General features: G+C 40.5%; 1 long non-coding RNA gene across 1 annotated transcript; it reads left to right on the top strand.

Annotated features, from left to right (window-relative positions):
- The first annotated feature begins 22742 nt into the window (after nucleotides 1-22742).
- LOC133459469 (uncharacterized) lies at nucleotides 22743-23771 on the top strand. The gene is made up of 3 exons (XR_009784055.1): nucleotides 22743-22858; nucleotides 23062-23234; nucleotides 23345-23771. It is a non-coding gene; the product is annotated as an uncharacterized LOC133459469 (long non-coding RNA).
- Nucleotides 23772-27095: the final 3324 nt, after the last annotated feature.

The raw sequence follows: 27095 nt of genomic DNA, 5'->3' as shown, positions 1-27095 counted from the left end.
GCGCTTGTATGACTTGCATGTAGATTCTTCAGGCCTGGACATTTAGCGGATGAAACCACCCACGACTCTCTATATCAAACCATTCAAAAGTTATGGCAGAAAGTAGGAACTATCAGATATCGACCAATCAGATTAAGGGGCGGGGCTAATTTGCACCAATTATGTTCAAGGACTCAAAACTATGTCTGATGACACCACCCATGAGTCTTTATGTCAAACAATTCAAAAGTTATTGGAGAAAATAGGAACTATCACATATCGACCAATCAGAAGATGGGGCGGGGCTAATTTGCACCAATTAAGCTGAAGGAGTCAAAACCGAGTCAGATGACACCACCCATGACTCTCTATATCAAACCATTCAAAAGTTATGGCAGAAAGTAGGAACTATCAAATATTGAACAATCAGATGAAGGGGGGAGGCTAATTTGCACCAATTATGTTCAAGGACTCAAAACCATGTCCGATGACACCACCCACAAGTCTTTATGTCAAAACATTCAAAAGTTATTGCAGAAAATAAGAACTATCCCATATCAACCATTCAGAAGAAGGGGTGTTAGGTCTAAATCAACATTACATAAGTTCGTAACGAGGAAAGACAACAGAGACTGCCTTGGAATGGTTTTAACGCACTTCTGCAGAAGGGGGAGAGCAGGGCAACAGGGGCTCTCAGCAAATGCTTCCCAAAGTATTCTCCGAAAATGCTTTTATTGAGAAACTTGACAAGAACTGACCAAATATGGACAGTGAACAGTGAACAGTAGACAATGGGTGGAAGTGATAACGTGTGATTGAGTCCTGACATTACATTAGATCAGGGAGTGGCTGCCGTGACATCTGTTAACAAAGCATGTGACAGTCTTCAGGAGGACAAAAATAAAGTTTAAAGGTTAATTAACCTCACAATTTCCTCCTGTTGTCCTTTTGAAACTTCAACTAATATCCGTCCATTAGGCTTAGGATAGTATCATATTAAGGTCAAACATTTAAGAAATAGCAAGGGGAGCTTATAACGCACTTAACGAGTAAATATATGTCAAGGGAGAGGCGAAAACCCAGGCTATATGGGGCAAAACTCCTCTCTGACCCTCCTAGTGAGCGATCACTCATGGCCAAGACACATACAAGCTTAAAACATTTCACAGAAAACAAAATGAAACAGTTTACACTCCAGTGTCATCATAAACATCCTTGTCATCAGTTAGAGTTTGTTGGAGTTGTCGGTAATAGACTTCAGAAGAGGTCAGCCAGGACCAAAAAGTGGTGCCTGCTGAGCGACTGTCTTCTGACACGACTTTGGCCAACTGACGTAATTCGGCTATAGCTTTGGTAACATTACCTTCAGCACCAGTTTCATCAGGGATGAACGTACAGCAGTGTTCCCAAATTACAAAAACAATGTAAGTAAAGAGTTTTGAGGAACAATTCCTAACAACATCTCATTAGTGGAAAAAGTTTATTCCATCTCTCGGGGCTCCTCTCCAGTCTGTTCCACTAAGAACCAGATTGTGGTCAGGAGGGCCACAATGACCATGATGATGAGTGGAACTCTCATGATGGCAGTGCAAGGGGGCACTGACCCGTGGCTGGTGAGTAGGCGTCAGATGAGTTCTTCAGCAGACAAAGGTTTTGATACCGTCCGACTTCCGGCCTACTCAGAGTCTGGAAAGTTTTCTACTAGCTTGCACTGTGATTGGTGAGCCCACGTAGATCGTTCAGCCACCTTTACTGCTGTTGGTGTCGCGATCTGGACAACAAAGGGGCCGTCCCAACGGGGTGATGACCATGTTTTTCGTTTCACCCGAATCAGGATCTGTTCACCTGGTTTCAGCAATTCCTGCTTAGGAGAGAGAGGAGAAAGCGGCAGCTTACAAGAACAATCAGATGAAGGGGGGGCGCGCTTTTTGGCATCCAGCGTCGCCACGGTAACGCTTTTGACTGAGAAAAGTAATGCGCTTCATCGCATCGAGATGCACATTTTGATGTATAACACACCTGGGTGCACGTTATGGTTCGGGCCGCGTTAACGGCCGAATAAATGGCTTAAATATTCCAAAATTACACGATTAATTCAAAATGGCCGACTTCCTGTTCGGTTTCAGCCGAGACTTTTCTTTAAGTTGCGACATGATACAGGTGTGTAACGATTTTCGTGCATGTACGTCAAACCATATTGTGGGGCTTGAGGCACGAAGTTTTATCTGTATGGACCAATCAGATGAAGGGGGGGGCGCGCTTTTTGGCGTCTAGCGTTGCTACAGTAACGCTTTTAACTGAGAAAAGTAATGCCCGTCGTCGCAGGATGGAGATGCACATTTTGATGTATAACACTCCTGGGTGCATCTTACGGTTCAGGCCGTATTAACAGCCGAAGAAATGGCATAAATTGCGCCAAAGTTACACAATTAATTCAAAATGGCCGACTTCCTGTTCATTTTGGCCATGGCACCAAGACACTTTTCTTTAAGTTGCGATATGATACAGGTGTGTACCGATTTCCGTGCATGTACGTCAAACCGTATTTTGGTGCTTGAGGCACAAAGTTTTCTACGGGGCGCTGTTGAGCCATTTTGCCACGCACATTAATGCAAACCATTAAATATCAAATTTTTCGCCAGGCCTGGCTTGCGTGCAAAATTTGGGGACTTTTGGGGCACGTTTAGGGGGGCAAAAAGGCCCTCATTTCGTCTGAAAAATAAAAACGAGAAAAATTAAAACGAGGAAAAAAATTCCTACAGATACAATAGGGCCTTCGCACTGTCAGTGCTCGGCCCTAATTAGACTGATAAATCTAAGGCTTAGGCCATTTACACCCGGGTGCAAGTACTGATGCATAGGCTATTTACACCCTGCTACCAATATCAAAGTATGCTATTTGCACCCATGTATTATTAGAAAAAAAATGTAAAAAATGATTTATAAAAACTGTGATTGACAGGTATTTGCACCACTTTTGATAAACTCAATTCAATCTCTTCAAAATATCTTACAATGACATACAGTAAGAGCAACATTTGTTCATACGAAAGTGTGAGAGCAAAAATTGTTCCAATTTTAGAGTGCACATGCGCATGGGCAAGTGAAGAAGCACCTTCTTTTGCAGACACGTTGGTGCACGTGGGCATGGGCAACGCATTTGTTTTCATATGTCAACAGGGTGAGAATAGCTCAGCTAGTGGGGGCTTGCTATTTGTACCCTGGTGCAAATTGTCACTCTGTAAATCTAAATTGCTCGTGCAGATGTCTGAATATGTATGGTTGTTTGTCTGTATATGTGGTGTGATGTGTGATGGAATGGCAACCTGTCCAGAGGGTACCCCTGCCTGTCGCCTGCAATGTGCTGGGACAGGCAATAGCAGACTCCTGACCCTTTTTAGGATTAGAATATGGAGATGGACTTATCTTTGATATACTTTCAAATGTAAATTACTCTCCACAGATACCCATATCTTACTACTCTTAAGACCACCATGCTCAAGCCCTTTCTAAATAGAAACAATGTAGATATATCCTTACTTAACTACGGATCAGGGATTAGGGGTTAAGGTTAGTTGAGTTTTTCTGTTTAAGTAAATTCTTTAGAAAAAACCTGTTTCTAAATGAGCTGAATTATTTTATGAACACTCACAGCATCTCTGAAAAAATCCAGGCTTCACGGCAACCGCAGTGCAGAGAAAGCACTTGTTAAGATTGTACATAATTTCAAGGCTTAATATGCAAAAATTGTCTCAGTTCTGCTTGATTTAAGTGCTGCATTTTACACCCTAGACCCCTCCATTCCTCTTGACTGACTCCACAGCCCGGTTGGCTTCTCTAGTATTCTGTAACAGTGGTTTGAATCATATTTTGGGGACAGAGAGTTCTTTGATAGTACGGATCAATGTACATCTAAAAACGCATACATATTCATTGTGTCCCTCAAGGCTCAGTGTTAGGTAGTTTTAGGTTTTTATCATTATTATATTGCATGCCTGCCCTTCACACAAATCTTTAGTTTGCTCTGTTTCCTTATAGCCTGAGTCCATTCAACAACCTTTATGACTCTGCTTTAGATGCAAAGCAATAGATAGCAAAAATGTCCAGCTCAATAAAGACAAAGCTAAATTCCTGATAAATGCTTCTGAAGATCAGAAGAAAAAATCTGAACCTAAAACTTTAAGCCTTGGCACAGAAATCAGGCAATCAAGAAAAACACTTGGTCGTCATGTTTGAATCACAGTTCAGTTTCCAGACTCGTATAAAATATTTTACAAAGAGTGGATTTTATAACCTAAAAAAATATCCCTCAAGCCAAAATAGACATTACACCATAATTGTATAATCTCCAAATAAGAGTACTTCAATGTTCCTCTTTCTGGTCCCAACTGCACAATTGCTAAATGAAACCACAAGAAGAGCACATATTTATTGCATTGAATTTAAAGCCCATGCCCTGGCTCCTTGTTTCATTCACAATTTCCTTTTATTACTTCATAAAACTCTCTGTGGTCATTGTCTTATTTATTAGAGTTGTTTTCATTAAATGAACCTCCATGGACCCTGGGTCTTCTTGTGACAGGTTATAAAATTATCCCCATAGGGAGAACTAAAACATATATTTAGACCTTTAACTACTGCAACTCACATCTGTGGAAAAGCCGACCCTGAATACCTGAGGACAGCAGAGATGGTGGGGATTTTTAGACAGAATCCTCTTTTTTTTATGGTTCTTAATTTGACTTTTGACTAAACCTCTATGGCTCTTAATTAAAGTATCAGTTTTGTTTTTACTGTAAATTAATTTATGAATCTATATATCATTTAAGTTATATGACAACATAGGCTACTCTACTATTTATCTTCTCCACTCTTAGCACTTACTTGTACATTTCTTATTTTTTAATACTTGAACCTATTTAAATATATTTTATGCATTCTTAATTTTCAATCTTGAGTTTCCTCGTTTAATGATACTAGTGTTTCTTCTATTGGAGGTGCTATAGAAATACATTTTACCTGACTGATGCGCTCGTCAAACCAGTATGAAGATTTGACATTGAATCTGGATTAAGAAGGTACTCTTAAACACTTGAGGGCATTTGGACATCTCAGCCTCAATACTCAGCCTGCGTGCACCGAGCTGAAGGAGTGGGTGGATAAGTATTACTGTATAGGTTGAAAATCAATGATTCTCTAAGGGTTGCATTACTGCATGTGTGTGTGTGTGTGTGTGTGTGTTTTCTTAATTGTCCAACAGTGAAAAATCTTTAGCTTCCGAATTACTGCAAAGAGCTGATAAAAAACAAGTATTACAACGTAAAACACCTGGGAGGCTGTTGGTAACGGCATTCAGTAGTATTGGACCTATCGAGCAGCACTCCGGGATTTAAGCAGGTGCATTGTGTAGCATTTTTATTCTACTACTACAGTCATTTTAGCAGATGCTTTTATCCAAAGTGACTTACATATGAGACACACACACCATGGAGCAATTAGGGTTAAGGCCTTGCTCAGGGGCCCAAGGTGGTTCATCTTGGTTGTCATTCTGGGGCTTGAACCTGGGTCCTCCAGACCCAAGCCCACCTCTGTAGCCACTAGTTCTGTGTCACTCCATGAATGTTTCAAAAGCGCTTGTTTGAATTAATTTATTTGATTGTTTCACCATCATCATCACGGCTCTGTTTTTTAAGGGTTTTCCACTAGGTGATAGTACAGGTTAGTAGCTCCTTTTTTCGCACCTACTTGGCCGGGATTCTAATGGCACTTTTCCACTAGTACCTACTCGTCACGCCTTGTCCCGGCTTGTCCCGCCTCCACTCGCCTCGTCCTCGTTTGTTTTTAAACACCCAGATGAGAAGTGGTGAGAAGTGGGCAGGTTGGGGTGAAGCTGCTGTGACTTACTCGATTGCGCAACACGTTTGTTTGTGTCGGCGCTGATGAGAAATCAGCTTGTAGCCGCGAGCGGCTTAGAAGAAAAACAGAGCGCCAAACAGAGCGCCTGGTAGATCTGGTCGTTCCTTATCGCCCGTCTAGATCCCTTTTTAATTCTCTGCTCAGCCACCAGGTTTATGAACATCTGCACCTCAGAGTTGGATCACCAAACAGACGTTCGCGCTGCCACTGTCTGTTGGATAAAATCTCCCGCTTCCTTATTCAAACGTCCAGGCTGCAGACAACAACTCGCAATTCCTTCATACCTGCAATATTTGAATCCCAGCAACAGTGACCACAATATTTGCTATGCAATTAAACTTTGGTACAGCAGAAAATAGCAAGCAAACTTACTCTGTGTTGCAACAAGGAGGTCCACCCATTTCTGTGCCTTGTGTCCAGAGGGGGTTTGATGGGACTATGTGTTTCGGACCACCTTTCCCATGAAATGATACTAAACTGTAATGGAAAATAACTGAGACTGAGGTGATGAGAGTCGAGTCAAGTTGAAAACTGTATAATGGAAAAGTTGTACATACTGTACTGTAGTATCAGTCCTGAGACAGGCTCATTTCTGTCCTGGTGTCACCGGTCATATTGATCAGGTAACATAGGATACCTATAGAATGCATAGTCTGCAAAGTGGGTATATTTTCAAAATGTATTTAATTCTGTCTGCCATTCCATTGTTTGACATCCTTGCTGTCACATCCAATCAGCTTGACGTGGCTTCTAAAGTCTCACTTTTGTAAAAAAAAAAAAAAAAAAAGCCTTACGTGGCTTTTGGAATGCTTCTAGAATGTCTGGTGCAGTTACAGGAATTGTCAAGAATCCAATATGTTGGAGCACAAATTTTTACCCGGAAGCATAACCACTTGTAAATACATGTCTAATCTGTCATGTCATTAAAAAAAATACATATCATTATTATCAGATAATAATGCATTGACTTGAATGTATTGCTGGTTATTGCATATAGTTCAATTTTAAGTCAATTTTAAGTATAGAAATATAAAAGTGAAGTCACAACAACAATTTCAAGCATATCAAAAGAGTTACACACACCGTTAGTGACAGCAAAGTTTCACAACTGTAATCCCTATAAAAACTTTAGATCAACAGACCATTATAATTCACATTGATCAGGGGCAGTTTTTATTTTTAAATTTAGTTAGCATCACAATAAATGAACTGCTTATTTACGTAGCTCTTGTTCTGATACAAACACACGCTAAAGAAGTTGACTTGAGCTGTGAACCAGTGTAGCATTTAAGCACGGCCCATTTTTGATGGAAAATAAAGGATAAATATTTTGGCAGGGAAACTGAACACTGTTTATGTTATGGTGTAAGTGGAGTCCAACGATCAATTATTGTAACCCAGAGGACTTTATCTGCTCAGGTCGGGCAATGAAAAAAAACTGCAAAACACAAGTTTGAAATCACTTAATGGTGCATTTTGACACCAAGTCTCATCTTTCAGTCCAAAGCTGCTTCATTCATAATTTCCATCCACTGCTCCTACACAGGGCAGCATGGTGGCTTGGTGGTTAGCACTGTTGCCTCACAGCGAGAAGGTTCCCGGTTCCACTCCCTGGCCAGGCGGAGGTCTTTCTGTTGGTTGCATGTTCTCCCCGTGCCTGTGTGGGTTCCCTCCGGCTTCCTCCAACAGTCCAAAAACATGCATAGTAGGTTAATTTGTGATTCTAAATTGTTTGAGTGTGAGTATGACTGGTTGTTTGTATACATGTATATGTACCTGCCTCTCGCCTGTGATGAGCTGGGATAGGCTCCAGCAGACCCCCGTGACCCTGCAGAGGATAAAGGGGGATAGATAATGGATGGATGGATGCTACTGCACAAAACACCAAAATGTCCCCTAACTTTCTTCTGTAAACATAAAGCCCACACAGGCATATAAAAGTATTTGTCTACAGACTAATTGGTAAGAAAAAAAGAAAAATCAAGAATTATCTTAAAAGGTCTTGTTAATATGGCAATGTGCTATTAAACACCCTTAAAGACCTGTTAAAAATAAGAACTTTAACTTGCTGGTACAGACCACCTTTCTAAATAACTCGAAATTAGTTGTTTGTTCCTTTATAAATTATTTTTTTTTATTTTTTGTTTCATTGTTATTGCGATGATGCTGTGAAACAAATTGTCCCTAAACAATTAACAAGTTATTCTTTCAAAAGCAACTGTTGTGGATCATACTGAATAAGTTTGCTTCTTTCATGTCTAACTTCTTCGACTTTGGCAGTCTTGAGTTTCTGAACGCACCTCGTAGCTTTGGGCAGATTCGTTGCTTTGTCACACGGAGATTATCAGTGATTTATGATTACCGGTGACACTGTATGTTGCAGCCAGTAATTTCAACAGTTATAATTACCACTGGGGAGACTAGGGGAACTGTTTACATCTCTACTAGACATTCATCATGCTTTCTCATGCCTGTGGGGTGCACAGCTCTACGGCTTGATAAACCGTGCATTGGAAATGGAGGGATTTTCTTCCGAACATCCTACCCCTGATTCTGAAGTTTCTTATTATTGCTGACACGTTTTCAATAACGAGTGATTACATTAATAATCTGATAACAAGTTTCATGGCGCTAATAGTTTCTCAAACAACGACAACGATGGAAAACTTTGTGGCTTGTGTTTTGAAGATTTCAGGGGTGGATAGTGAGGAGAGCTCATTGGACCCTTGGCATTGGTACTCCCAGCACCCCTTTATACAATTATAGATTAAATCAAAGCCATTTTAAACTCTCCCTATTTTGATCACAGCTATACACTTGTTGAAGAATGAATGTTGCAGGGTTGGAACAGTTTTGTCGTACTTTGACAATATCTGGTTGCGGACCGAGCAATGTGGCTGCAGATTCACGTCACCGGAGTGCTCAAGACAAATGCTGGGAATTTACTTGTGTTACTGCAGGAAGAAATTGTACAAAAGAAATAACAATGGTGAGCTGTCGGCTGAAGAGCTGCAAGAAATATAACTTTTCTGACAGTTTGTGCACTCAAGTACTTCTGATAAAGCCCTTCATTTTTTTTTCATGTAGGAATTTAACGGGGTTTCCACATGTACGTGTGTCAAGAGCTGCAACAATGTGTGCTTTGTGCACTTGGCATTTTGGCATGTGTGATGTTATGAGCTTATGTGCTCTTTCAGGCTCCATAAAACAAGTCCACCAAACAAAAATTGCGAAATGTACACATATGATTTAAGGCAAACTGGCAGGAAGTTCAGTGTTGAAAGTAACCGATAATGTCCATGTAGCCGCTGATGTCCTGCGAGGTCATAAAAAACCACATTGTGAATGCTTGTTTTATTTCTTCAATGTTTGCACTGTCATCTAACTGTGCACAGAGATAAAACTATTTTAACTTTTGAACATTCTGGCATTTAGCAGCGTGTCCTTTGTTCACACTCTCAAATATTTGAACTGTGCAGCCCTTTGACTGCTATTGTCCTTGTGTATATTTGTCTATAAATGTGTGCTCACGCTCTTGTAGCAATGTGCACTACCAGCCAACGAGCAGCCATTGTCACTGCACCCTTCATTTGACTATTGAGGTCAGCTGTCAGCTCTACCTGTGCTGTAAATGGAACCTGACGTTGGTAAATAGTCCTCCCCACACTCTGTGCAGGTGGCTTTAAAATCAGCTGTCCTGGCCTTTAAATGAGGTTGACGGTTCCAACACTCTATAACCTGAGAGGGAACAGATTTCAAATTGCTTCTTCTATCTGGATATAGTTAGAGACATCAACCCTGTTTATTTATAATCTCCTCTTGCTTTTTATATGTTGGTCCTCAATCTGGATAGCATGATTAGTATGATTAGTATGCACGACTCAAAAATAAAAAAGTATTTGTTTTAAAATAGATCAATTGCTGCACAGTTTATGTCCTGCCCAGTTTCCAGACACAACAGTTTTCTTTCTCTTGCCAATCTTTTTTTTTCAGCACTTTTTAAAGGGTTTTCAGCGATACAGCAGAGGCTAAAATAACCAAAATACGTCATAAAGAAGGTGTCATGCAGATTTGTGTTCCTGCTCTCTGTCGCCGCTTCCTGTTATCAGGTGTTTGCGTTTCTCTTGACTGACCTCCGAAGTGCAGCACTTGTTTATGCAAGCGAGTCATGTGTGAGTTATTGCCCGTCCACACAGGAGCTTGAACCGGAGCAGGAGGCGCCCGCTGTGCCAAATGTAGGTTCATCAATCATGGACTACAAATCATCTGCCTTGTGCGAGTTTCCCTTTTTAAGTCAACACACTGGATAAAAACATAGGTTTAATATAAAAGGAAATCGAGTTGGAACTTTGAAAGCATGAAGCTCAGTCTTGTCACATTGTTCTCAACTGTAAAGATATCGTTGTTCCTTTTTTGGAAATTACAGACACTTTATACATATACATATACATAAAGAAAAGAAGAAAAGGACAGGACTGAATTAATCTTGACCTGGTTTAATGTCCATTTTATGAATATTTAATGAATAATTTCTTTGCAAGCAATATTTAGCTTTCAGTTCTTATAATTATGGCACTTTCTAAAATGATGGAAAAAAAAATCACTGCTTTCGATTTATGTTCCTGTGAAGCAAGTTTGATCTCCAAACTCTGATCCTGAATACTGTGCTCATGTTGTTTTATCAAAGTTCAAATGACCACTCAAATTTATTGTTCTCTTATCAAAATAAAAATAAAAAATACAGTAATAATATATAACATAAGTATGGTTAATTGACCATACTCCATCTCTCCCGTCCACTTCAATTGTAAAAACTGGGTCTTACATGACTTTATTTCTAATTATTGTACCAAAGAAAAACAACAGTTTAGTGAGTTTTAGTGAGTTAAAAAAACTGAGGTTTTCAGCAATGTGGCAGGGCGAGTGCCACGGGGGCCCGACCGAAGGACGGAGAGACACAGAGTTTCGTGCAGACCCTTTATTTCGTTAAATCACCACACACAGTGCAGAAGCACCTCACGCCAGCAGCTCCTCCGACCCCTTTGCTGCTGTCCGGCTCCGCCTTATAAGGCAGGCAGGGTGGAGAGAACCAGCCACTCAGGCGGATGGGACACAGGTGCGTGTCCCATCAACTTCTCCACCCTGCCACAAGCAAAAATGAGATCTTTTGATTAGTTTAGCTAATAGCGCGGTGGAAGGTTTGAACTGGCCGTCCGCATACATGTAGCTTTATCCACAGTAGACATTTTTTGAAATTTACTGTTGGTTTCAGGATGAAATGTATTCCTGTGACTCTCTCTGGGTAGCGGGTATCAATTTTACAAGTGCCCCGAGCACACCGCTTAACCATTTTAAGATAAATAAATAAACGCTTTCTGAAAGGAATCGAAAGAAATGATGAGGTGGGGGACCGTGAGAAGTTGGCACTCGAGGTGACAGTCTGTCATATCATTGCTGCTGGTCAGGAAATCAAGTGCACACATGCCACATACAGATACATGCAACAGAGTTCATATACACATATACCAGCATACTAAAAGTGGTATTAATATTCTTTCATGGGTTCACACTTTCTCATACCTTTTACAGTACTATCTGCTGAAGTTCTGACTTTTAACTCGCAGCCATGCAACACAACTCTGCACAGTCCAACAACGTGACAAATGCGTGACTCACTGCAGAGCTCTGTCCAAAACTAACAGTCACTTTAGTGTTGGGCACGGTCCATAAGCTACACAGCCAGCACAGTTACATGAGACAGACTGCATGCTTTATAACTATATCACTAGGGATAATTCTCAAATTTGGCAGGACAAATCCAGACAGAAACATTTGGGACCCTCTGGTTTACACAACCTTGTAGTATTGTGAGATTTTTCTACACTAGAAACCTTCTGAGGCAGCAGTTTCATGCCATCACATCCTCCCGATTTACAGTGCAATAAAAAGAGGCAACAGTTGTTTTGTGGTAGATGGGGCACAAAACTCTATTCTACGAGTTCCATCTTTTCACTGTGTTTCTTCTTTGCCTGAAGAGGACAAACAGGATAGATATTATATGGGCCTGATGCATGTTTTTGTTTAACCAACACTAATTAACACGCAGTCTCATTTAACTGTATTGACTCTATAGCTTATGGACAGTGTTCCATCAATATGACAAAAAAGGGCCCTTTCACTCAAAATTTAAGTTAATAGCAAATGCTAAAAAGCTGAACCTGCACTGACACGATGGAAAAATGTAATTGAAAATTTGTTAATTTAGGGTTAGTCATAGGAAGTACACAAAAGGGCAAAAGAGTCAGTAACAAGGGTTTGCCTGAACAGCATCATTAGCATAATGAGGGTTTCTGTCTGGTCCCTCAATTGAGATTTACTTTCTTGGTTGGAATTCTCTACTCAACAATTTATGGCAATGTTATGTTCCAGATCCATTTTTCTGTTTCCCACCTGTTAGGTTTAGGCACGTAACATTTGTATCATCAAACTCTCTGGAGACAAAGAAAGACACAAACACCATTATAATTTACTTGCAAGGAGAGCAGTCGAGTTTTGTAAGATCTCCAACATACTCTAATTTGTCTCTGCTGCTTCCTTGCTTTTATTTACTCTGGGTGTTCCCTAGTTTACAGAGCTGACTGCGCCCCTAAAGGGAGGGGGAAAGGGAGTGGTCGCAGTCAGCGGATTCAGGTATTGAATCAGGCATTGATTCGTTCTTGTTCTCATTTGTTTAGCAACAAGAAGTTTCCTCTTCTCCGCAGATATCTGCTTTATGCTGATATCCGGAAACTTCTTGTGCAGCACTTATAATTACTTAAACACAGCATTGTTTTATCAGTGCGTCACAGGCGTAAGCAAATCATCATACGTTCTGTTAATAGCAAGCATGATAACTTATTACTTATTTACAATAGTTCCAACACCACCACAGCTCTCTACATTGATTTCAAGAGGCAGCCTTACCGCTCTTGAATCAGAGTTAAAATCTAATTCAGCAGTGGCAGAGGCTGCAGCTTTAAACGTTCTCCAATATATACATAGAACAATGTTGAACTGCTGTTTTTAGTTCAGAAGGTCCATAGGTATGAAGGTTTTTCTCTGGTTCACTCTCGCTCGGTCACTTTCTTGTTTTCTCTTCCTCGCGGTTATTTCCTTCTTAGGTCTCTCGTTCACCTCTGCCATGAAGTCCACTTCCTCTGTGAGCTGGTTTGGGCTTTCAGTTGTTCTCTACTTGCATGGCTACACTGAATCTGTGGTGGTCTGCAAAAAATAGTCTCTTATGATTCCTTGGAGGGTAGCTAGCACTTTATTCTCCTCCACCTAGTTTTCTCTCTCTCCTTTTTTTGGGGGCAATGACACGCACGCAAACTAAGGTCTCGGTCCATAATTCGCTTCCTCCAGTTCATTTTTAAACCATGCACATCACTGAACTCAGCTTTTATTACACAAGACGGGGGCACTGCTGGAATTAATTGTTACAGTCTGGCATTTTAGCGCCTGAGACATGACTAAGTACACAGAGAGAAAGGAAGAAAAAGGTGGATAAACAAGAAAGTACCGTGGATTTCCAAAAAGTACAAATGCCTTCACCTTCCTGCATATCAGATATCTCCCAATTAGTGTATTTCATGAGGCTACAAACAAATTGTTTTAATTTTTGATTTATGAGATATTACATTTAAAATATACTGAGCAATGCAGATTATATCAGTCAATAAAGTTTAATAATACACAATTCCAAGTAAGAATATTTCTAATCTAGTTTGCATTCATATCTATTAATAAAAGCAAACCTGGTGGGTAAACAAAACCTGAAGGCAGAAATGTGAGGCAGTGGCAGAAAAAAATCACACGAACAAGAAAGACTAGAACTCAACCAGCAGTCGAATGATGCTTTTAAGGAGATTAAAGACACCAACTCAAAACACAATACTAGAAACAATCTACATTTTACTGACCATCACAACCACTGAAAGGTGCATCATCTGTGTTACAAAGAAAAACTAAATCATCTTGTTATGATGCAATAAAAACAACATAATAACATCTTTATACAATGAGATCGGAGCTCCAACCCAGAAACATTTCATGGCTGCACGAGTGGCCATAATTGTAATGGCGTCTTCTTTTAACGTTTTTTTTTTTTTTTTTTTTTTATGAACTACATTCATTGTAACATTGTAACTGCTTGCTCATGTAAAAAAAGAACATATGAACACCTTATTTCATTGCATCACACTGATAAGAGGCACATGAAAAAAGAAATGGGATGTTGAGGAAAGGGAGCCTAATTAACCTCTCTACTCAAGCACTACGCAGTCAAATAGATACTAACATATGTTGCTACGAATGTTTTCTATTAAATCATGCTTTTCAGCAGTTTGACGGACTGTTTTATGTACTTATTAACTGCGTCATCTGAATACTAAAATGCCATTTTCCCTTTAAGCTCTTAGTTTTGTGTCAAGGGCCACTAAGAATCTTATTTTGCCATTTAAAAAGCATAATTGTCATAATGAGCTGTTCTCAACCTTGTTGTACACTTTAATTTTAATATTAATATTTCTTTTGGACACTTTTTAAAATTCCAGTGGTAAATTATGGCTTTGATTATTAGGGCCCAATCACTTACAGTGCGAAGGCCCTATGTCCATCCATCCATCCATTATCTATACCCTTTTATCCTTTGCAGGGTCACGGGGGTCTGCTGGAGCCTATCCCAGCTTGTATTCAGGTGAGAGGCAGGTTCACCCTGGACAGGTCACCAGTCCATCGCAGAGGCCCTATTGTATCTGTAAGATTTTTTTTTCTCGTTTTTATTTTTGCAACGAAATGAGGGCCTTTTTTCCCCCTAAACGTGCCCCAAAAGTCACCAAATTTTGCACGCAAGCCAGGCCTGGCGAAAATTTTGATATTTAATGTTTTGCATTAATGGGCGTGGCCTAATGGCTCAACAGCGCCCCCTAGAAAACTTCATGCCTCAAGCCCCACCATACGGTTTGACATACATGCACGAAAATCGGTACACACCTGTATCATGTCACAACTTAAAGAAAAGTCTCCTGGCTCCATGGCCGAAACCGAACAGGAAGTCAGCCATTTTGAATTCATTGTGTAATTTTGGCACAATTTATGCCATTTCTTCGTCTGCTTCTTCGCCCGAACCGTAACGTGCACCCAGGTGTGTTATACATCAAAATGTGTCTCGATCCTGTGAAGATGCGCATTACTTTTCTCATTCAAAAGCGTTACCGTGGCGACGCTAGATGCCAAAGAGCGTGCCCCAAATTCATTTGGTTGGTCCATACAGATAAAACTTCGTGCCTCAAGCCCCAGAATACGGTTTGACGTACTGTATGGTACGGTTTTGAGTCCTTGAACATAATTGGTGCAAATTAGCCCCGCCCTTTCTTCTTATTGGTCGATATTTGATAGTACCTGTTTTTTTTTTTTTTTGTTTTTTTTTTTTTTTTGTTTTACCTTGTCTGCACACATATTAATGGTTAATTCCATGCTGGTAAAAACCTAAGGCATATATATGTGCATTGTTACTATATTTAATATATATACATATATGTACGCATACATATGCATACACATACATATATACATACATACCCAGTTTTTGTTTGTTTTTTTTTCCGGGGGGGGAGTGGGGGGTGATATCCGCTGCTATCCAGGACGCGAGAACACACATGGAGGCGCACGTCGAGCACTGGAAATCTGCAAAAAACTAACAAAAAAAAACAAAACAGACACGAAACCGGCATGGAACCGGCAGAAACACGAGTAGCAACTGTCCCAAGTCTCAAGATCCAATCACAATCTGAGTTAAACTACGGCGATTACTAACCCCCAAAACTACAGAGCAAACATGCAGGTGAACGAGCCAATGTGTATGTCTATGTGTGTGGGTGTGTGTGTGTGTGTGTGTGGCTATGTGTGTGTATATGTGTGTGTGTGTATGTATATGTCTGTGTGGCTGTGTGTGTGTGTGTGTGTGTGTGTGTGTGTGTGTGTGTGTGTGTGTGTGTGTGTGTGTGTGTGTGTGATAGTGATAGTCCTTGTTCTGCCATAACCTTTGAATGGTTTGGTATAGAGAATCGTGGGTGGTTTCATCCGCTAAATGTCCAGGCCTGAAGAATCTACATGCAAGTCATACAAGCTTCCACTGCAGCCTGAACGTGCACAAGGCAGCAAGGGCCCGTTCATCGCTGCTTGCAGCTTTAATTTGGTCTTATTCCTAACTTGAAATTTACAGCAATGTTCTTGGTATTCCTTGAAACAATTGATTTTCTTGAAGAAATGCAAAGATCCTACTGAGCCTTGCTGCTGCTCTATAACATACATCATAGATAAGAATGCAAGAGGTCAGCTGGGTCAAAAGAATATGTGAAAGCTGTTTTGATCCATGACGCAAAACCTTGAAGTTGCACAATAAAGAAAAAAATAATAATATAAGTATGTTTGTTCGTGGCTCGGTTCCCTACAGACCCACAGCTTATATCCAGCTATAAAGCTATAAAACAAGGAGGATTCGTAAGAGCCATTTGTTTGTGGGCTCTTTTTTCAGTTGGAGACACATCTCACAGCATGTCTCCTGCTGTCTTTATTTTCCTATCTTGCATGAAATAAAAAATAGAAAAGATTTATATATTTATATATATAATATAATATACATGTATTTTTACAGAAATGGTCTAGCATCTACAGATCGGCAATAGTAGTTCAAGTTAAGGATATGCTACCGATACTACAACTGACATGTGACCTGAGCTCATACTTGAACTCAGTTAGAATCAGTCTTGTGGCCCTTTGTCTCCTGTAACTGTGGTAATATGGCCCGATGAGACAAAAATTTTAATTTTAATCAATACATTTTTGTCAAATGATTCTAGTTTTTTTATTCTGTTTATTAAATCTTAATTTGAGATTACACAATATATTTGGCATTTGGAAACTAATAGCATTGTATTCAATTCAATATAACTGACAAGGTTTACATGGGATGGGATGCTTTGTGTTGTCAGTGCATGAGGCATCATCTTGTGGGTGTGTGTTGCATATTTATAAAGACTAACTATGCTAATGAGTTTCCATTCCATTTTTTTTAATTTTTGCTAAAATATAGAGTAATATTGAGTAATCAATAGAAGCAAAGTAAAATGTTTTATAGATGGCAATCTTGATTATTTGCTTCAAAATATGAATATTGACAACAACACCACTTCGTTAGATTAGCTTTTTACAAACTGTTTGTATGCCACACTTGCTCTCGTGCAGTTGAACAATTTAGAGAATATGCAGTGGTATCAAATCACTTTACAACACGTAATACATACAAAACAACCCTTGTCCATTTACATGCCTGTGAATTATTCATTCTGTGATGGCTGCAGTTTTGAGCAGCTTTAAAGCAGGCACCTGGTTTTGCATTATATGAGAAACTGCAAATGAGATTTGTTTGAATTTGTATCTCTGACTGTGTTTGTGTATTCAGGATGTTGCACCATTACTTTATGCTTCTATTTGGAAAACATGTAGCATTCCAGCAGTAGTATTGACCAATAAATAATGAAATACAGACTGATCTAGTTGTCTTTCCTAAACCCCAGTGGTATAAAGTAAAAATAGATGTATGATGGGGTATATAGCATACTGGAACGTCTGTCTTATTAGCACTGATAATGAAGAAGGCTTGAGCGCCTAATGAATAAATAAAGTGGACTGTATAAAGTGCCAGAGAGTACAACAATGTATTTTTTATTCATTAATTTTTTTTTCAGTGTTCTTTTTTAACAAGACTTTCTATGCACTCTTCATGCCAAAGACTTGTTCTGCCTGGTTGTTGAAAATATGTCCCACTGAGAGCTTGATCAATCTAACAAGCACTGTGCCATCAACTAACCTAACCACGTTTGCCCTCAAACCACATCCACTGCTGGCACCTTCACCGCATCATTACGGTTCCATCCAGCCATCCATCCCATCAATATAAAGCATTTTGAGATGTGGGGCAGATTTAATTTTTAACCCACCTTCATGGTAATATAATTGATATTATATATATATATATATATATATATATATATATATATATATATATATATATATATATATATATATATATATATATATATATATAGTACAAGTGGAACAAAATTTCGTTCCTAGAACCTAGAACCTAGAATGCCTAGAACCTACTTCGCTGTCATTCCCTAGCTTTCTTTTTTTTTTTTTTTTACCTTGTCTGCACACATATTAATGATTGATACCATGACGGTAGAAACCAAAGGTATATATATATGTGCATTATTACTATATTTAATATATATACATATATATACGCACACATATGCGTACACATACATAAATATACACATACAAACCCAGTGATTTTTTTTTTGGGGGGGGGGGGCGTGGGGGGGGTGACGACATCCACTGCCAATCCAGGAAGCAGGAACACACGGAGACACACGTCGAGCACTGGAAATCTGCAACAAAAAACCACAAACAAAACACGAAACCGGCACGGAGCCGACCAAAACATGAACAGCAAATGACCCAAATCTTGAGATCTGATCGTCGCAGTCTGAGCTAAGCTATCGCTACCGCTACCTAAACCCAAAATCTAGAGAGCCAGCATGCAGGTGAACAAGCCAGTGTGTATGTCTATGTGTGTGTATGCGTGTATGTATATGATCATGCGTGTGTGTGTGTGGTTGTGTGTGTGTGTGTGTGTGTGTGTGTGTGTGTGTGTGTGTGTGTGTGTGTGTATATGTGTGTTTGTACGTGTGTGTGTACATGTCTTTGTGGTTGTGTGTGTTTGTGTGTGTGTGTGTATGTATATGTTTGTGTGGCTGTGTATGTTTGTGTATATGTATGTGACTGAGTGGCTATACGTGTGTGTGTGTGTGTGTGTGTGTGTGCGTGCGTGTGTGTGTGCGTGCGTGCGTGCGTGCGTGCGTGTGTGTAATAAACCAAACAAAGCTCCACCTGAAGTGTATCTATAGTGGGGGAGGGGGCGGAGCAACCCCGCCACCCGCCAGACCAGAGGCCGACACGGAAGAGCCCGGAACCCAGGCCACCAGCAACCCCACAGAGGGGAGAAGTAGGAGGGAGGCAACCCACCGGGGCCCCCACGGCGCGGAAAGAAGCAGCCAGGGATCCCGCGGCGGCGGACCGCGACCCAGGCAATCCCCGGCCACCCGGGCCGGACACGTGGCTAGGAGGCCCTCACCCTCCAGGCCAACGACCCCCACCCGGCAGGGGGCCAGCCTGCCCAGAGAGACAGAGCCGCCCCGGCCGCCGACGCGGGCCCTAGCTTTCTTTTGCTGTTGACTCTTTCATGTGCTCATCTAGTCACACAGGTCCTCCAAGTTTAGCAGAGTAAGACAATTATCTATTCAAGTGAAAATAATTTTAAGTACTCCCAGTATGCATTTGGCTTAGTAAGCTGTGTCAATCTGTCACTGAGGATATATCATATCATAAGTCATATGGCTAGTGTCCAACATCCAACATTGATTTTATGACTTAGAAAAAAAATCCACTTTTTGCAGAGTGAACTAAAAATATCTGTCACAATTTTGCCCATTTAATCCGTCCACTTAAGATGATAGGAACCCACCTCTTTTGTTTTGTGATTTGACAGACAAAATGTATACATTTGAGTTTGCACAATGTACATTGTATTTTCCATTTAATAATTCAGTCCAAAAACAATTTCCAGCAAAAGTCTTCACATGGATATTAGCCAAGAGTTATGAGAGAGGTTGCAGGCTTTGGACCGGTGTTCTCTAATTCCGATCCTCTAGGACCATGGCTTTACACGTTTTCGATGATTTCCTGTTACAGCACAGCTGATTCCCATCAATTGACCACCATCAGGTTCCCATTAATTTCCACAGAAATGTGTTAGTAACCCATCATTTGGACACCAGACACATACCAAGTTCAAACTACATCTTAAGCTTGTTACATACTTTCACAAGAACAAAGGTCGTTCGGAGCAGGACATTTCATACTTGACGAGAAACTCAAGTGCAGAATTCATGGAGGTCGTGACAGGCCCCTCCCACTGCAGCACCTACGTACTGTACAGCACAAGAGCAGGTTCGCCATATCACGGAATAAAAATAAGAGACGGTCATACGAATGCTGAAAACACTGGTGTGGAAAAAATAATATGGTTATAAATAATGAATAGGAGTATGGATCCATATGACTCAGTGCAGTTTGAAACATTACTGCAAGAGTTAAGATGTCTCAGGGCGACAGCTCAGGGAAGGGCTGGCAGGAGTGAAAGAGAGTAATTTCTCGCCCACTGACATAAAGTCACATATCAGTAACTCAGAGGCAAACAAAATTTAATGTCACGTTCTATTTTAAAGTAAAGATGTGTGATGTGTATTGTGTGTGTACGGTGGATACATTGCAGTGAGATGCCAGACACTGCTGGGATTTGTATATGCTACCCGCTCCTAAAGTTTGGTTATATTTTGAGCGCAGTCTTGTCAAGCACGTAAAAATTCTACGCAGGGAAAAGGAGAGGCGGAGAGATATGTTCTTGCCTGAAACAAGTCAGCTCTGACAAATAAATACCTCAAGCCACAACTTCTGATGTTCAAAATAACGTCACAAAAACAAGCCCAAAGTCACTCGTAATAAGTAGTTGGTAACCCTGCACAGGTACCGTGACAGAAACAACAAAACGGCAACAGCCCAGTGACAATAAGAGAGATATTGTCACTGGGCTGTTGCCGTTTTGTTGTTGAAAGGGGGAGGACAAAGATTTATTGTTATTGTTCGTGATTGTCAAGGAGATGGAAAAAGAGTTGCTTTCATACTTTCAGAGAAGCGGGGATGAAATTCCAGCTCCTCCACATTAAACAACACTCTTTACATTTCTGACCAATCACACAACGGTTCTTGGACACCACTCAAGAAAAAGAAGTTTCGCCCAGATGATGGGTTCGCGATTGAGGTGCGAGAACTCCCAAACCAGGGGTGTGAGAACAAAATTATGTAATTCTTTTCTTGCAGCCCTCGGGAGTGAGATCATTTCTGTTCTCATGAGTATGCAACAACCTTTAGACAAGCAGGACAGTGGTTTTCGAGGTCTGGAATTAAGGAACACATCAGGCCCCTAAAGCCTTTCAAGACAAAAAGAGGTGATGTTTCATTCTAATTTTAAGATTAATACCACAGGCAAGAGGCAGCTGGTATTGGAAGTTGGAGCCTTGCACCAAGTAATTGTTGAGAGGGCAGTCGCCAAAGACTGTGAGATAAGGTAAACCAATGTATACACTCCCTTGATCAACTCGTGGATACTGGAATAGTTGAAACTGTACATCAACAACACATTGAGAGTCTCCAGAACTCAATGGGACTGTGAAAACAGCTCTCGAGGCCAACTCAAAGCAAACTGCAAAAGCTACCATTAATTATAGTATGTTAAGGAGCTACTTTGTCCCCACTGCTGTTCTGCATAGGCCTATAAATCCTTTTGGGTAGAACAATACAAAGGGTAGCTTTGTAATGTAACATCTATGATCTCTTTATGAAGGCTGATGGTCGTATTGCTGTCAGACATTTGATCGATGCCCTCCAATGTCGTTGAGATGATTGGAAATGGATTTGGAGTGATTTCAATCAAGTCAATGACGAGAGTGACAGTAAATACAGTAAATATTTCATGCTACGTGCTTTTCTTTCACAATGGTGTGCCGGTTTTTGAATGTTGTAGTTGTCATTCTGATGAGATCTTTCCAATAAGAGAAAGTGTTTGAGGAAAGATTGGACAATTTGGAGTTTCCTCTCAACTGCCTTTATGAAAGGTATTGTTTCTCCAGTAATGGCATCTGTAATGTGTGCAGAATACATATTTGATAACAAATTGTATTAAACTTTATGATTGCACAAAAGTGCACAAAGCTACACCCTTACAGGAAAACAAGAATGCAATGCTATTGTCAATATATTAAATTATTGATCTTGGGTTTAAGGTCTTGATAGCTTTGGAATTAAATTTAAGTTGGAGACTATCTATGTAAAATGTTAAAGAAAGGTAAAAGTGCATTGAAGTTTGGGTTTTGGGGAAAACAATTGAGTTGTAAATATATTTTCCATAAATTATGAATGAATTGACAAAATATAATATTTCCATATTGTCAAGTTTCTTCACAAACAATGTGTAGAAAACATCCACATATTTTCCATGAAAAATGCTTATAACCTCCAAATGAGAGAATAGTTTTTTCATTGCTTTTACAGAATGTTTATTAAGAATACAAATTGTATTTATACCTCTACACAAAAAAGAAAATTGTTTTCACCAGATGAGTAGATGACAGGAACCAAGACCATCTTTGAACAAATATTCTCAAAAGATTTTTGCCCAAAAAGAAATGCATGAAAGCAAAAACACAGTTTATCTCAACACAATGTTTTTGATTTTCTTCTTCGATGCTTCGTTGCTAATGAAGGGACAGTCGTAGTCTGTCCAGCTGATGATCTTCGTCGGTTGACTTTTTTCTTTTTTGTCTTTTTCAGTTGGCGTGTTTTTATGTTTGGTCGGAGACATGGACAATCTCAACTGAAGGCACTGTTTGACACACCTCATGTCATCATGTACTGCCTTTTTGATGTAGTAGGTATTTCACCCCCTCATACTTTCCCATTACAAGTTGGTACTCAATTGATGAAACATAAGCAACATATGTCATCTGTAACCGACCTTATGGTCTGCTTAGGAATCCCAGCTTGGCTTCCCTGCACATCATGTGCTGAATGGAAACTTGGGCATCAATTAATCTGTCTCCACACATTTACAAAAGGCGTGTCTAACTGGTGTTAGGAGTTTTAAATAGATGGGACCTTCAGCTCAGCTGGAACCAGCTGGTGATTTGAAGCTCTTCTACTGCACATTTACACTTCATACGTCTTCTTTCCTTCATTCCAGGTAAGTGACTTTTCTATGATCTCCCTCCAACTGCTCAGTGACCCTTCATTTCACCTACATTCTCTACTCAACTCCACCTCTCAAGATTCTTCCCTCTTGTTTTTTTTTTACGCAATTGATTTCCTCCTCTTATTATTTTGATTTGCTTTTAGCATAGCTGTCCTGTTCTTCAACATCCTCAATAAGAAAACATTTGTGTGCAGCTCTTCCAGTATGGCGACACTGTGGATACACGCCATCTCAGTTCTGCTCTTACTGGCCGTGACCCGTCCGAGCACAGAAGCCACTAGTGTACAGACTCTGTGTGGCGCTGAACTGGTGGATGCCCTTACCGAAGTCTGTGGAGGCAGAGGCTTCTACTACAAAACACGCACATGTGAGACCACCATTACCCTAACACACTTGCAGTTATGTTGGATACCCACATTAATCATGAAATGTCCACATTTCATAGCACTGACATAGTGTGTGTTCTCTTCAATGCAGCAAAACGATCGGTTACGGAGACCTGCTGTTTCTGGCCCTGCAGCCCCTCTGTTCTGGCAAGCTATTGCGCCCCCTGAGCTGGCAGGCACCAGCGCGTATACCTGTCACTTTCTGCTCAGTTAGCATAGCTTAGCTTTTTAGCTGACTTAGCATGCAACACTAAATTAATCCATAACTCCTTCCCACCTGGAGGCCCGTTGCGTGGAGACGTTGCGGATAGCCAGCTGTTTGGGTCAATGTGCCAATGAATTGATGGCAATATTTTTCCTAGAAAATAAAGTTTTATGAGTTTAGAAGTTTGAAGAGTTATCTTTTATCCTTCCTTCTGTTGATCTTTATTCATTTTATCCATTAGCCACTAGTATAATTTAATTGACTTTAACGTAAATAAAACACACTGTCAAGTTCCTTGGCAGTGTTTCCTGTATACTGTTGCAGTTTGTCTTCATTTCTCTGTTTTTTCAACATCTGTGTTCAAAACTTCATGTGCAACAGCTCATTAATCTAATCTTATATAAAGGAAATAAAATGAAAAGTAATGCCCATCGAGGCACGATGGAGACGCATCCAACGATGTATGGCATGCATCGGAGCACGTTGCGGTTCGGGCCATATTAACGGACCAAAAAAGCGTGCGGAATAAGAATAATAAGAAAAGGGAAACCTTTCTGTATACTATATTATATCGCCTTCATTTTCATGTTTTTTCTCGTTTTTTTGGGGCGTGTTTTATTTTTTGGGGATTTTTTTTTCCACATCAGGGCGGGGTCATGCTGTACACCCGCTGGTGCACAGTGGGACTTTTGCGACTTTAGCTTGTTAGCAAAATGCTAGCAACATTGCCCTTTGGGCCATTCTGGACGATTGCAATATGGTCATGCCACTACTTGGCATCCCCATAATAACGAGTATGACAAGAGAAAAAACAATAATAACAACCATAATTCCATTTTAACAAAAGTGCGATCACCCTGCACCCTCATGAGTTTAGTCAAACGCCTGTGCAAAAAGGTAAGTTTTTAGTCTGCTTTTGAAAGTGGGCACTGTTGGAGCAGACCTTATTTCCTGTGGCAAGGAATTCCAGAGAGTTAAGGTCTTGATAGCTTTGGAATTAAAATTAAGTTGCAGACTATCGATGTAAAATGTTAAAGAAAGGTAAAAGTGCATTGAAGTTTGGGTTTTGGGGAAAACAATTGAGTTGTAAATATATTTTCATAAATTATGAATGAATTGTCAAAATAGTATATTTCCATATTGTCAAGGCAACATTTCTTCATAACAAACAATTTGTGTAGAAAACATCCACATATTTTCTATGAAAAATGCTTATAACCTCCAAATGAGAGAATAGTTTTTTCATTGCTTTTACAGAATGTTTATTAAGAATACAAATTGTATTTATAGCTCTACACAAAAAAGCCAGATGAGTAGATGACAGGAACCAAGACCATCTTTGAACAAATATTCTCAAAAGGTTTTTGCCAAAAAAGATATGCATGAAAGCCAAAACACAGTTTATCTCAACACAATGTTTTAGATTTTCTTCTTCGATGCTTCGTTGCTAATGAAGGGACAGTCGTAGTCTGTCCAGCTGATGATCTTCGTCGGTTGACTTTTTTCTTTTTTGTCTTTTTCAGTTGGCGTGTTTTTATGTTTGGTCGGAGACATGGACAATCTCAACTGAAGGCACTGTTTGACACACCTCATGTCATCATGTACTGCCTTTTTGATGTAGTAGGTATTTCACCCCCTCATACTTTCCCATTACAAGCTGGTACTCACTTGATGAAACATAAGCAACATATGTCATCTGTAACCGACCTCATGGTCTGCTTAGGAATCCCAGCTTGGCTCCCGTGCAACGAAACAGAGACACAGAGAGCTTCGCTGCTAGGTGATCAGTATTTTTAAGCAAGAGCCATTCAGCACATCATGTGTTGAATGGAAACTTGGGCATCAATTAATCTGTCTCCACACATTTACAAAAGGCGTGTCTAACTGGTGTTAGGAGTTTTAAATAGATGGGACCTTCAGCTCAGTGTCACATCAGCTGGTGATTTGAAGCTTTTCTACTGCACATTTACACTTCATACGTCTTCTTTCCTTCATTCAATTCAATTCAATTTTATTTATATAGCGTCTAATACAACAGATGTTGTCTCTAGACGCTTTCCAGAGATCCAGAACATGAACATAAACATAAACATAAACATAAACCCCCGAGCAATTATTATATAAACAATGGCAGGTAAAAACTCCCTTAGTGGGAGAAAAGCCTTAAGCCAAACAGTGGCAAGGAAAAACTCCCCTTTAGGAGGGAAGAAACCTTGAGCAGGACCAGGCTCATAAGGGGGGACCCTCCTGCCGAAGGCCAGACTGGTGGGTCAGGGACGGCAACAGCACAGCAGGCAGGTGGAAGCAGCAACGGGATGACCAGGGGTGGGGGGGGGGGGGGGGGGGGGCGTCAGCAGCACACAACAGTCATGTGGAAGCAGCAGCGGGATGACCAGAGGGGAGGGGGGGCGTCAGCAGCACACAACAGTCATGTGGAAGCAGCAGCGGGATGACCAGAGGGGGGGGGGGTGCAGGCAGGCGGAAGCAGCAACAGCAGACATCCACGTAGGCAGGTGGAAGAAGCAATGGGATGACCAGAGGGGGGGGAGGGCCGGGAACACAGGCCAGAACGCAGCTCCTGAGGCTCCGGCCTGCAAACATACACAAAAGAGGAAAAAAAAAAAAAAAAAAAAAAAAAAAAAAAAAAAGGGGGGCCGGCACAAGAAACTACAGGAACAATGGACAAAAATGATAGCTATGAGATATTTATAATAAATAAAAATGGTAATGGAGAAGAGAGGCAGGGAAAAGGAGAGGAGAAGAAGGGTGAGAGGCACCGCCCAGCGGATCATGTCGGTGCCCCCCTGCAGCATAAGCCTATAGCAGCATATCTACCGCGAAGCTATATTTGAGACTAACTATTATAGTTTTGTTCTATAGCTGCGACAATGACTACTGACTCTAACACACTAAAGTTTACACTACCTAGAGATTTACCAACACCAGCTAGAGGTTTACTTAACACTAACTATAAGCTTTACTAAACAGAAAGGTTTTAAGTTTAGTTTTAAAGGTGGAGGTGGTGTCAGCCTCCTTAACCCAGATTGGAAGTTGGTTCCAAAGTAATGGTGCCTGATAGCAGAACGCCCGCCCTCCAAATCTACATTTAGATACTCTAGGAACTACGAGTAAACCTGCACCCTGGGAGCGGAGAGCTCGGCCAGGAACATAAGGCACTATCAAATCTTGTAAATACTGCGGAGCTAAGCCGTTTTGGGCTTTATATGCAAGTAATAAAATTTTAAATTGAATTCTGAATTTTACAGGTAGCCAATGGAGCGACGCTAACACTGGAGAGACGTGGTCTCTCCTGCTAATTCCTGTCAGTACTCGTGCTGCTGCATTTTGGATCAGCTGGAGCCTATTCAGCAAATTACTTGGACATCCTGCTAACAACACATTACAGTAATCCAGTCTAGAAGATACAAACGCATGAACTAGTTTCTCTGCATCCCTCTGCGAGAGGATTTTCCTAATTTTTGCAATATTACGGAGATGGAAAAACGCTATTTTACAAACCTGATTAACATATGGTTTAAACGACAAATCCTGATCGAAAACAACACCAAGGTTTCTCACAGTTGCACTGGAAGCCATCGCAACACCATCTAATCCCTTCCTAAGATGCTCTGGACCA

Source organism: Cololabis saira, chromosome 14, assembly GCF_033807715.1.
Source record: "Cololabis saira isolate AMF1-May2022 chromosome 14, fColSai1.1, whole genome shotgun sequence".
Classification (NCBI taxonomy): Eukaryota; Metazoa; Chordata; class Actinopteri; order Beloniformes; family Belonidae; genus Cololabis; species Cololabis saira.
The sequence above is the reverse complement of the archived record's forward strand: the minus strand, read 5'-3'. Positions and strand labels throughout refer to the sequence as shown.